Genomic DNA, 13,205 nt, shown 5'->3' with positions numbered 1-13,205 from the left:
TATTTTCTTGTTTGTTGTTGTTATAGTAGTAGTAGTTTTTTTCTTTTCTTGTTTATTGTTGTTTAGTTTTCTTGTTTTTTGTTGTTGTTATAGTAGTAGTAGTTGTTGTTTTTTCTTCTTTTCTTGTTTATTATTATTGTAGTAGTAGTAGTAGTAGTAGTAGTTGTTGTCTTTTCTTGTTTATTATAGTGGCAGTGGTAGTGGTAGTGGTAGTCATACTTTGACATGCATTCTTAGATACACACATTCTCACACATGTGTACACACACACACACACACACACACACACTCTCTCTCTCTCTCTCTCTCTCTCTCTCTCTCTCTCTCTCTCTCCATCACCATGGTTCACATTTTCTGCATCTTTCACCGAAAAGCTGTCTTCTCCCCCTTCATCTTCAACATTGCTGCAGTGTTTATCATCAGGTCTATGATGCAAAGATTCTGCTGCTATCACTGAAAAAAAAACATTTCTTACATCAACATCTTCCTTGTTTCTATGGCCAGTTACATCTTGACATGTGCTTTCAATAGCAACTTACATGTGGTATCAGAGTAATAAAAAATTATTTTTCATTTTCATATATATATATATATATATATATATATATATATATATATATTATTGTAAAGAATAATCGCACATTAAGAGATGACGACCTAGGCTAAACTGCCATAAGCACAATCCCTAGAAAAGATCTTGGAAAGGAAATTCATAGGAATTATTTACGAATGGATCTATGGGTAAAATGATAGCAATCTTGACACACGCAATTTTGTCCATCGGTCTTTTTTATGAAAAATCTCCTAATTGGCTGAAAAAGCAACTAGCTTTTTGTATGCCATCCTAATCTAGAAGATTTTTCTAACTTTTTTGGATTTTTACAATAAATAATATAAAAAATAAACTAAAATTATCCAAAAATCTAGTATTTTTTTATAATGCATGCAACTCACATTTTTACAACCACGAACTCTATATGATGTGCACCAAGGAACATCAATGTTTATTGTACTTCAACCACTCAACAACCCCCTACTCCCTACGGTGTAAAATTTTGCATGTGTTGATAGGGTTACACATGGTTTTTAATGTATTTTTCTTTATTAAAAGTGGTAAAAAATCACTCTAACAAAGATATGGGGATGAACTAAGGCTAAACCTCATGCTTCAGCTCCATCATACGTTCACACAAATTAATCTTATTTTTCCTTTTTTTATGAGGCAAAAAACATAAATTTTTCAATTTTTCTTTAATTTTTCCTATTTATTTATAGAAAATTGCATGTAATTACTGATTTTTAGGTGTAGATTGATTACTCTTATGGGAAATGATTTTTCTAGCTTGTTTGACTCCATAAGAATGGCAAATGCATACCAAAAACCCAAAAAACCACATCCTTTTCCTTGAACCACCTAGTCTCGGGTTTTGTGTATTTTGTATACAGATATTATATGGTTGATTAATATCCTTTAACATTACTGATCAAACAAAGGATTGGAAATCAAATCCAAGCATTGCTAACCATTTCAATAAGAATTCATCAATAAAATTGTAAAATCTACATTTTTCTCATAAAACCACCCATTCATGACGTGCATTTTTTGTCGTTGGAGGCCCATTAACGCTCTTCCACATCCGATGACGATCCTTCCAACTATGATTCATGTCTCTTTCCACTCCCCCATCATCATTTGATTAAAAATGTTCATCTCATCTTATCCGGGGCCTCTCTTTTATATTGATCCATGAACAAACCACAATAGGAGAGAGAAAGACTAAAATCAGATCTTCTTGTATAATGCATCATTTTTTATCATCTGTGCAGCAATGAAGGGCAAGAAAATGGTGGAGCTTATAGCCAAGAGCATTCCCTAAATGATTGCATGTCAAAAAAATCATTTTTTAATCATGGAAGGAGGTGCTGAAAAAAACAGAACCCCCTCCCCATGTTTTGCAAATTGTAACTTTTCATATCTACAAAGCTAAAACAAGCCTAAAGCTTGGTTTTAAAAAAACCAGTTCAAGTTTTTTGTTCACACTCCAATGGAAGTGGTTTTTTTTGCTTTTGAGGGACCAAACACGCTCGGAATTGAGATCCGTTTGGATGGCTCGCTTCCTGTCGTCAATATCTACAAACCTAGCCACTATCACACACTTTCTGGCTCCTCAATCATGTATCTGCTTCATAGTGCAAAATCGTGCGAGGATTAAATGGAATTTCAAATAGACTCTGATTAACAAACGGAGACTTGGATTCGGTTCTTGGCATTAAACATCTAGGAAATTTCCAACTCATTGATCCACAACTGTTTCATTCTGCATGAAATTTTAGTCTTTTACAGCCTCACGGACTCTTTTTTGCTTCAAAAATGGCCTCTAAAATTTGCTCCCAAGGTTGAAAGATTTTAATAGGTCGGGTTGTAATGGCCTGCAATTTAAACGATGCATATGAGTTTGCTAGATCCTATTATTTGTGCTAAGGAATGCCAATTTCAACCACGAGATTGCATAAAGGATAACCTTATGCTTCCCTTAAAACCTTTTGAAAAGTGGGGGATCTATTTTGCAAGGCCAATTAAACATTGTGCAAAGTACACCATGAACAAGTATATTCTAGTTTTTACGGGTTATCGCACCAAATGGGTGGAGACTAATGCTTTGAAAGACAATGCTGTTAGGAATGTTGCCAACTTTTTGTAATCTAACATTATGACACATTTTGGATGCCCAATTGGGCTAATTAGTGATTAGTATAAGACATTTCTTGGAAAAAGTGATTGCACAGTTAACTCCTAAACATATGATTTTACATAAGCTATACCATCCAGAAGAAAACAAGTAGACAAAAAGTTTGAACAAGATTTTGGTGCAAATTCTAAAGAAAATGGTGGTAGATAATAAGACTAATTGGACTCAAAAGCTAGATTTTTCTTTGTGGTATTTTCACACAGTGGATGAGGTCATTATAGGGATGACACCATTCCATTTAGTTTATGGGTTGGAAGCTATAGTGTCCATGGAATATGTGGTGCCCTCTTTGCATGTTGCACCATAGTTTAAATTGTCTCTAAATGAATCTTTTCAACCATTATTGGAGCAATTGCTACAACTTGATGCAGCATAAGAGAGAGGCTTGGGTGAATTTCCATCTTAAGAAGATCTTTAGGAAGGGTGACTGTGTGGTGATGTGTAATTACAAGCTTAGCACCCATTCTAGTAAGCTTAAATTCCATTATTTTGGTCCTTATATAATTGCTAAGGATGCGGGCCAAGGTACGATTCTATTGTAGGAGGATTGTTAAAGATAGCAGTTAATGGATTCATGCTGAAACAATTATTCCACTCTCTGCCCCACTTAATTGCATATTGTAGTGCACAAATCAAGAAATTTCTCCAAATTTTTTTGAGAGAAATCTTTTAAAACTCATGCATGATGGTCTATTTTAACCTTCTTCTCAAATGAAATGAAGATCCTTGGCTTCTTTGCAAAAGAAAGCCCTTTCTCCTTTACAGTGTCTAAACCATTTGAGGGATTTAGTAGTAGATATGGCATTGGGCTCTTGTGGTAGACGTAAGGTATAGCCACTACAAGTAGGTACTAAGTTAAGGGAGCTATTGCCTATGTATGATATGGAGAGCAATGAGGATTTTGATGCAACCTTTGTGCACTCAATGTCAAAGAAAGAATAGGAGTCCCAAATTCAAGGAGGATTATTGATTATCCTATCTCCATCAAGCCATGCATCCTTTCAGGATTCCTAGGTATCACTTCATTTATCCAATAATAAGACTCAGTAGTGGCTTCAAGAGATAGGTCTATGGGATTTTGCCAATTTTCCTAGGTGTGATGGCAGCAAAATCTCTATGCACCTATGTAGATGGATCTTCTTTAGGAATCTAAAGGCTAGTTAGGTAGTGTGGTAGAGTTAGCTCCTACCCTTGTGGGTGAAATTCTGAAGCTACCATGTAAAAAGTCTAGGCTATGAAAAAGCTTAGCTAGAGATATGAGAAAGAATTTGGAGATGCTACACGAACATGAAAAGTGTATACACTAAAGGAACTACTGCCTCTTAGGAAGCTTCACCTCCAATGGTTTATGGAAAAGGTCATGCAACTCATAAATACTGATTTTGATTGGCCGCAATACCTAGAATACTTTGATTTTTCAAGAATGAAGCAATCCCTAATTAGGGTGGCATGGTTTGAGAAGGTCAAGTAAGAAGTTTATTTGAGAGGGATCGGGAAGATTGAGCAACAAAGTTGCCTTGCTATGGAGTTAGAGCCCTGCATGATTATTTGGCAGAAGTGCAACCTGCCATATTCCAAAATACTCATGTGATGATAGGTAAGGGGAAAGACAAGATTTCACCATTGTTTGGAGAGAAGATTTAATAGAAGAACAATTATGTAAGTAATCCTTCCACTATAAGCAATGTTTGCCAATAGATGTTGGATGATCTTTTAGCTACGCTATAAGACCCAAAGACATCAGAGAAGGTAGTTGAAAATATTCTAGCAAAACAAAGTGTTGATCTGACTATAAATATACTTGACTCATCATTGGTCACAAATCTATCATTAAGAGGTCATTACTGAAGCTAGGCAAGTTGGACACTAAATTTACGAGAGTTGTTAGCTCAACACCCACAAGTGCCATCAACATACATAAATTGGGAGAGTTGCAATCAAGGCAAATGGTCATTTTTCAGTTGTTTAGAGCTTCAAGATGCCAAAAATAAATATATCAAAAGTGTTGGGAAAAAGTTCAAAATTAAGAGAAGTTATGTGTTGAGCAACTACCATCCAAGGTTTTCAGTTGAGATATCTATCTATACTACACTTAAGCAATGCTATGATGAGGTTGCTAAGATAATTTGATCTCTATGCATGTTTGCATTGGATGAATAGCGATCATAAAAGTGAGGAGGTGTCGCAAAACGCTCACGGCATGTTGGAGAAGTAGTTGGCTCATACTAAGCTATTGGTGAAGTTATTTAAGAAATGGTCAAAAGAGTTGAATGTGAAAGTTGTAGAAGAGTATTGTATTTTGGACCAAGCTAATGCTAAATTGTTGACTAAATGTCTAATGTTGGTAAAGCAGTCACTACCATTGCAACAACTTGAAAGACCAGTTCTCAACATTCGTGGTGTGGAAATTGAGGGTTTTGTGATCTTAGAAGTAGACCATTAGACATTACAAGCTCAAGTTTTAAACATTGCAAAGCAAACTTGGAGTGCTATAGTGGCTAGATTGGGAGTGGTAGTTAACAATCCTTATGAAGTGTTGCAAGGATCATTTATTTTTGAGGATGTAAAAATATTTCTTAAGATTAATGAGTATAATTGCAATCAAATTAATCAATTGAAAAATGAATTAGTTAAAGTAAAGAAGGATTCTCATGAAGTATTGTAGGCTAAAGTTACTATTGAACAGAGAGCGCATGAGAAGTCTTTGGATATGTAGTCTAAATCTGTGGTTGGATGGTGGTTTTGGGATGCATAAGAAAGAGATTTCAATTTATTAATCTTGAAAATTTTTAGTTATAAGGTTCTATACTTTCAGTGCAAGAAAAAGTGTTTGATAATGTTATAGATAATGGATAGGTTGATTCTATGAAGGAATAGGATGATGTCTCAAAATTTATTCTCAAATGTCGCAAGCATGGTGGAGGACATGTTTCTGATAATGCAAAGATGTTTGAAGATTTTTCTATAGAAATTTTGCAGTGCCATGATGTCTGTGCAAGACCCTATTCTTGATAAAATACCAAAGTCTCTTGATTGTGTAATGCAAGATCAAGAGATGGATGTAGAAAAAGTTCAAGCTAGGGAGGTAATGAATTTTGATATTCCCTATGCCAGCCCTACTCTAGAAACAATGGTTCCCACTTATGCTAAATAAGCAACATGGTTTTCTTCTTTCCTAGTCATACATATCATATAGTTTTCTTTTATCATCTATTTATGTCACTATCTAAGCAACCATGCAAGAGGGCTTCGAGTACCCATGGTACTACATCTAGACTTTGCTTTTAGCAACTTAGTTAGCTCACTTCAGGGTGCAAGGTTTTAAGTGGCGCTTAGATAGTTGCTTTGCATAGTAATTATGCATGTTAGATAAGGGATATGTGGGGTTAGGTCATGGATACCTCATAGCCAATCACTAAGTTATTGACCACTAGTTTGGTCAGGTCAAACACGCATGATTTTAAGTTTGGCTCTTTTTGGTGTAAGTGCAATTTAGTTGTCATGTGAAGTTTGGTGTCTATTAGAATTGGCATATCATCAATTTATTATGAAGAATGTCATTTTTTCATCAATCTAATGAATGAAGAAAAAGTTATCTATATTGCACTACATCTCTATTATTTTTTGTGCACTTTGAGTGATGTTTTTGCTTAGGAGGGTCACCTTATATTTGCCCTCTATATAATGGGCGTTCAAAGGATACTTCAAAAACCCATTTTTAAAAAAAATCACCATTTTATGTACCCCTTTTGTGAATTTTGAAGGTAATAGTTATATCCCCTCTGTAAATCTAAAATTCAAATCGAATGTGCATTTTCATGCAACATGTTTCCTTTTACCTTGTCAAGTGGAGCATTATGAGCATTCATTGCTCATTGTAACGTGTCCACTAGTATCATCCAGGACACGTCTTAGCAGTCCATCGGAAAGAATGTCTAGAAAGCTTCACCCAGCACTCCCATGGAATGTTACGGGATTTGCGATCTAGGGCTTTCCGCATCTGCCACGTAGCGGAAGTATTCTGGCCGTTCCCACTTAGGATCGACCGGATTTAGGGTTTTCCTGATTGGTCATTTCCTAACAGTAACTAGCGTCGGACCCAAACGAACTACTTTACGCAAAAACGCCAGGTCCGAAGCGGATTCACACTGCACTTGTTTCAAGGAGAATGGAAAACGAGAGGGATGCAAAGCTCAACCTCTCTGCCATAAGGCATAGTCCCATTCCGTTCCCCTAAAATAGCGTAAATCAGTTAAGACATAACTCTAGGTCAATGCTTTTGTTGTTCGTGTCCTTTGACAATCATCCCGCTGTTCTTCAAGATTTGAGAAAAGTTCCCGGTCAACCATGACCACCCAACCGTAGGACGGACCCATGGCCCATCCTCCGCACTTTCTTCCGTTTGTTTTAGTTATGTAATTATCTAACATATTAATTGGACATGTAACAACCAGCTTCTTTAATTAATTTGTTAAGCACTGGTTCCTTCACGTAATCTTATCACGTGACATAGAAAAACAATATTAGACAAGTTCTTTATCAACATATCATCATATTTATCTTTGAAATACAAGGAGTTCTGCCCGTAGGCTTATCCATAATCCGCCCGAAGGCTATCCAGCAATCCACAGGGATCAATATTCCAAGTTTCCGCCCAAAGACTAGTATGCGGGCCTCGAGATCCAATCCCGAGTCACGTTAGCCTCTTGTGCAGGACCCGGAAGGTGAGGGATTTATGGCCAGAGCCCCCCCTGGCACCCAAGCGTCCTCCTGCTCCAAGTAGCGCTCAACGGAGAGACCTCTCGCGGCGGGTTCGGTCCATGTTCCCGACGCGGACAACAACCCCCTTGGTTAGGGTCAGGCAGGCAGTCGGGGGTAACTGAAGTTGCCACTCCCTTCAGGCCTTCAACCTGAAGTATAGATACTTATTTACTTTGTAATTCATTGGTCAAACAAGTCAAACAGTGCTCTAAAATCTCTAGCAAGCACAAACATTTCCATTGATCGATTTTTGTTGTTGGCAAACTCCTAAGGAAGGAATCTTTCCTTTTGAATGCATCCAGCACTGGATCCGGGGTGTCTTGCAACTTGGCAAGATCCCTTATATTCTGGGTTAGGGCGTACCCTATTAATACAACTTGGTCAAACCCTAAAGTTCATTGGATACTTCAGTTTTTGGTTTTTTTAACCTCCCTTACTTAGAAGGATATCAAAGTATACATCCTTTTGCAAGATAACTTGCGTAAGGATCCGCCATCCTTGTTGCGGGAATTTAGCCTTTCTTCTTGTGAATCAATCACAAGACCATATGACTTCGTACTTGCCGCGCAAGTCCTACATCATACCATGTGATAATGGAGTTACGAAACAATCCGTTTCAGTTTCTTTAAGCTGACGTTTGTCAGACCTAGGGTTTCCTAGCTTTTATTATTTTCTTTAAGAAACTCAGGGACAAACCCTAGTTTTTTTACGTTTACGATTTATTGACCCTACAATCAGGGAATGTGGGTAAGTATTTAAGGTATAAATGTTTCTTGGATTTTAATTCATTCCCAATGAATATTTCGCAGCATAGGTATTTCTAAGTTTATATTAATTTGGTTAACTTTTAGAAGGTAATATCGAGATCACCTCCGCACGATTTGTTATCTATGTGTCAATTGATTTTTCAATCCTAAAATTTATTGATTTGAGGTTAGGTAAATTCAATCAGTATTCATTTTTCCTTGCGAATAAAACTCATGTCAAATAAGCAATCTTTCCCTTGCTAAGTTATGCAGTTAGCAATGATAACTTCCTAGAGTTTAAGCATCGTAAGAAACCTTTCATGATTTGCACCTTCCATGATGATTCGTTGTAAAAAGAATAGGGGTTAATGGTGCAAGATGTAGTTTTATACCTTCTAGTCTTAACCGAAGTATACTAATTTAGTGGGTAAATAATCTTGCTCATAATTCATTTCAATGCATAATGCTATTTGAAGGAAAACTATGTTTATATTTTATTTATTTTGCATGTTTAATTAAACTAAATTCCTTCGTCGTAAATAACTAGGACAAAATATATCTTATCCCTAACAATTCATCTTGCACAATTGAATTAAAACCGATATAAAATTAAGAAGGAAAAACCTGGGTTTGGGGTGAGATATCCACATGGATACCGGGAGATGACCCTCCCACAGCTACTCCTTGGACTTTCTTAGGAGGCATCGCCGTTGTAGTCCTTCGAACATGGAAGTAGCTTTGCACTCCTTTTCAGAATTCCACCGTCACTCCCTTGCACGTCAATACTCTTCTTCTCTTTTTCGAGTAGGGGAGAAACCAAGTCCAAGGGTATTTTGGAAAGGCACGGAATAGTTAAGGGTCTAGCCACGAGGAGGGGTAATAAGACCTTTAAGGTCTTAGTTTCTTTGGGAGGGAAAGTTTTACAAATCCTAAAGAAAAGGCCCCATAGGGATATATACACGGGAAAAAGGGTGTGTGTGTGTGTGGTTCCAAAAGGCATAAGAAGAGGCCTTGGGAAAACTTTGGACACGAGAGTGAAAAAGACCATCCAAACTTTAGTTCTAAGAGGTTATAAGAACCTTCATGAAGCCACGGGAAGGGGGGCTTAGCTCCTCCCCTTAGAAGCTTCAAGAAGCTTCTAGAAGAAAACCTGGTATACCCACGTGGAGGAAAGGGTATGGTGGCAGCTGATGTACTCCCAGGACGGCCACAGATGGCACATCGTTGGCAGCAGCAGCAGCTGGCGCAAGGTGATGGCAGCACTCCTGTTGCAGCAGCTGGCGGCTGCACTCCCTCCCTCTCACACGGCATTGATTATCACAGCCTCCCCTCCTCAGGACCAGCCTTACGCCCTCTCTCACGGCCCTCGGCTGGAGACCCAGGCGGCGTTCTGTCATGTCTCACAATCTCCCCTCCTTCCTCTAAACTTCACGCAGCATTATGCTCCCCCCCAGCTGTCCCTCTCTCGTTTAATCCTAGCGGCGTCACGGCTCATGGCTCTCTCCTCCCAGCTCCCATGGCGATGGGTTTTATAGGGAGAGGGAAGGAATTCCTCCCTCCCCTCGTGTCGCCCTACATGATACTTCCTCCAGCGAGCTTCCACCAAGGAGCTTTCGACTCCTTTCTATTCCCCTCCCCTTCCAGCACAACAGTCGGCTGGGGAGGGGAATAATTTTAAAAAAAATTACATTATCCTCAAAAAAATGGTACCTCATTATCCCTATTACTTAAAAGGGGGTTCATGTGTGAATTTCAACTTTTGATATATTACACTCATATGGGATCCCAAGCAACTACCACACTAGTTAGGCAATCACCCTCATCTACTCTTTACATCTGCACCCTTGATTGTGGTTTTGTACTTTGACTCTCACTTTTGTATGAACTATTGGGCTAAGGCAAACAAACAAACATCCACTGAACAAAAATCATTGCCTTCATGATCATTGCAGGCTAGTGAGCCATCTATTACAACACCCTTGGTCTAATGTATTGATTTCATTGGGGTGACCTCTTGGGAAACTCAAAGAAAATATCCATCACCTCTGTGATCCTCCTAGGTCCTTGAGTAGTCCGAAGTGACACCCTTGGCACAATGCCTTAATCTCATTGGGCTGGGACTCTTTGGGTCAAGACTAGAGCCTTCCTAATTTCACTCTCTTTGATCACCCTTTTTGAGCATGAGAGGGGGTGTTGGGCTACCTTAAATTGCCTTTCAAAGTACCTTGGTTCTTAAATTAGCCCCAAAAAGTAATTTTGTGTTTTAGACATGACACAATACATTTTAGTAGGACAACTAGCTCAAAATGTTGTATTAAAGAGGACCCAATGTGCACTCCCATTTTCATTTCCTTTCCATCATCTTCACCTTCAGTGCCAGTTCTCCATCATCATTTTCTCCTTCCACCAACAATTGTTGCCTACTTGCCCCTGAAGACTATTGCCCACCCTAGATACTATCACCAACTTGTTGGGGAACTTTTATATTTCTACCTTCTATTGGTTTACCCTCGAAGGTTACATTTTGTATAGCTAGTTGCTGCCTAGCCACATCTTCCACATTAGTTGTCATCACCTACATCTCAATTCTCCATAACTCAAACTATTGTAATTTGATACCTACAATCCCCTTCTCCTCCCAAAGCCTGTCACTAGGCTATAAAATAATGTTTTTCATAATTCCAAGGTTCACATTTATATGTTTTTGACATTTAGCCTACTATTCTACTATCTCCAGCCCTCCACATCAAGTTTCTTCACGGACATTAGTGGTTTGCTACCCTAGGGATCCATTCTCAAAGGACAACACCCGGATCGAGGACACCCTCCAGCACTCTCCTTCAGCATGTTCCCAAGAGAGAATGGTGGTTCTACAACCTCCAATCCTTGAGCTTGCTCATTTGTATCATCTCTTCCCTTCATTCACTCATTCATTACAACATTTATTCATTCTACATTCTCTTCTTCCTCATTTGCATTCTTGTCTAAGTTCACTATGTGTTAGTCATGTTCACACAATCCCTATATATTTGTTACAAACCTATGTCTCCTCATAGAAAACCCAGCAAAGAATGATTAAAGGCTGAGAAAGATGTTCTTGGAAGCCCTTGATGACATGGAAGAGAAGGACAAAAATTCTCAACTACACTTTGGCGTTGATCCTTGCATCAAAGGTAGTAACACTTGGAGCACATTTCTTCACCAATAATTGAGAGTTTGAAGCCATTCCATCCTTCACCATTCACGCGTCCCATAGTCTATGCAGTAGCATCAAGGTTTTTCCTACCTTACATGTAGCAGTTTTTTGCAATAATTGCTTGTTTATGATCAAAGGTGTTCTGCTTCTCATGTTCAACATGGTTACCACTAGGTTTGCAATTGAAAACAACAAGTCCTCCAAAGTGAGAGAAAATTCTTGTGAACAACAGCTACCAACACTATGTGTCTTAACCATTGGAATTTTAAAAAGGCTTAATGAGATCATTCCATCTATATACTATGCAACAACTTGGACCCCACACCAAACTCTTGATCCTCACATAAAATCTACATTAAATGAAATTGAAAAATAGGAACATGATTTTTTAAAAGTCAAATTTGCAAAGGAGTTAATTTTCAAGGTAGAAAGTTGACAAATTGACCTTCTACAAATTCCAGAATTTGGTTTTATTGGCTTGCAGTAAGTTCTAATAATTCAAAATAATGTGATCTTTAATAAACAGGAACCCCTCTACTTTTGGATAACACTCAAATATCTGAGAAAGTCGTCTACAAAAGAAAAAGTGATGGTTAACGAACAAAACTCCAATGTGCATAAAAAAGTAGAATCATCCATCTAGCTAGCTACTTGATATTGGTTTTGTGATAACAACATCTAGAGGGAATGTTTGGGATATATAGATCATGTGTTTCGATGGATATTAATCCCATGGTAACCAAAGAGTTGAATGCTAATAATTGGTTCTACAAAATTTGGCAATCACAATAGAGGTGAAAGTTTACTGATGGGCCTATTATTCAATAGTGCTTCAAACACTTTTATCTCAAGGTCTCATCATTTCCACAAGACTTGAAGATGTATTGGTACGCTATAATAATGGCAAGAGTATGCCAAATGGGTTTTTTCCTCATCTATAACATCATCCAAGCATGCTTGCATGGCTCATGGGTCAACAACTCTCTAGTAATAAAGTCATTCTCCTCTAATTGTCCTATATTCAACATAATCAAAGCAAGTTTCTATCACTCCACTCTTTGGCAATTCGTATAATGAAGCTAGTGTAAAAAAACTAGCCCGATTTAGACATCCATTCCTATTTTGAGTTTCATTTTCTTTCAATTGCTGACACATAGCATGTCTTTGAAGGCATCCTACTATGTTTCAAAAGCATTAACACTGCAACATAATAGAACCTACTACTTTCAAAGCTTTAGTTGTGAAAAACTCTACTGATACAAGATGGACTAAAGAAGCCCAAAGAGAAGGTACCCCCAAGGACAATAGTTTCATTTCTCAATAATTATGTCATTCATAAACTTGTGAACAAAAAAATCCTCCCAAGACATCAAGGAAAGATTTTGTTTATGGATTAGACCTTCACAAACAAATTATTTGAACTACAAACACAAGCTATTTGAATGTCTTGATAACTTTTAGCATGTATATCCGCATTGAGGTAAAAGAGTATTTCTTTCACTCACTTGAATGCTTGCCATTCTTCAACTACTTCAACTCCAAAATCTGGATCACTTTGTTCAAAAAGTATAACCACACTTTTGAAAATTATGCCATAAAGCATTCTCCATCCAAGTGCTATTTTATTAACTGGCCAATCACAGAACATGATTAAGACAATGTCCCCGTAAAAATTTCTCCATTTGAATGAGTTTCCAACTTCAAAGTCTATTGTTGAAGCTTCAACCACACCAAGGTGTGTGGAGGGGACTA

This window comes from Lygodium microphyllum, unplaced genomic scaffold (assembly GCF_053477565.2).
Source record: "Lygodium microphyllum isolate KBCC unplaced genomic scaffold, Lygodium_microphyllum_v1.1.10 scaffold_174, whole genome shotgun sequence".
NCBI classification, from domain to species: Eukaryota; Viridiplantae; Streptophyta; class Polypodiopsida; order Schizaeales; family Lygodiaceae; genus Lygodium; species Lygodium microphyllum.
This window is presented reverse-complemented; position numbering follows the sequence as displayed.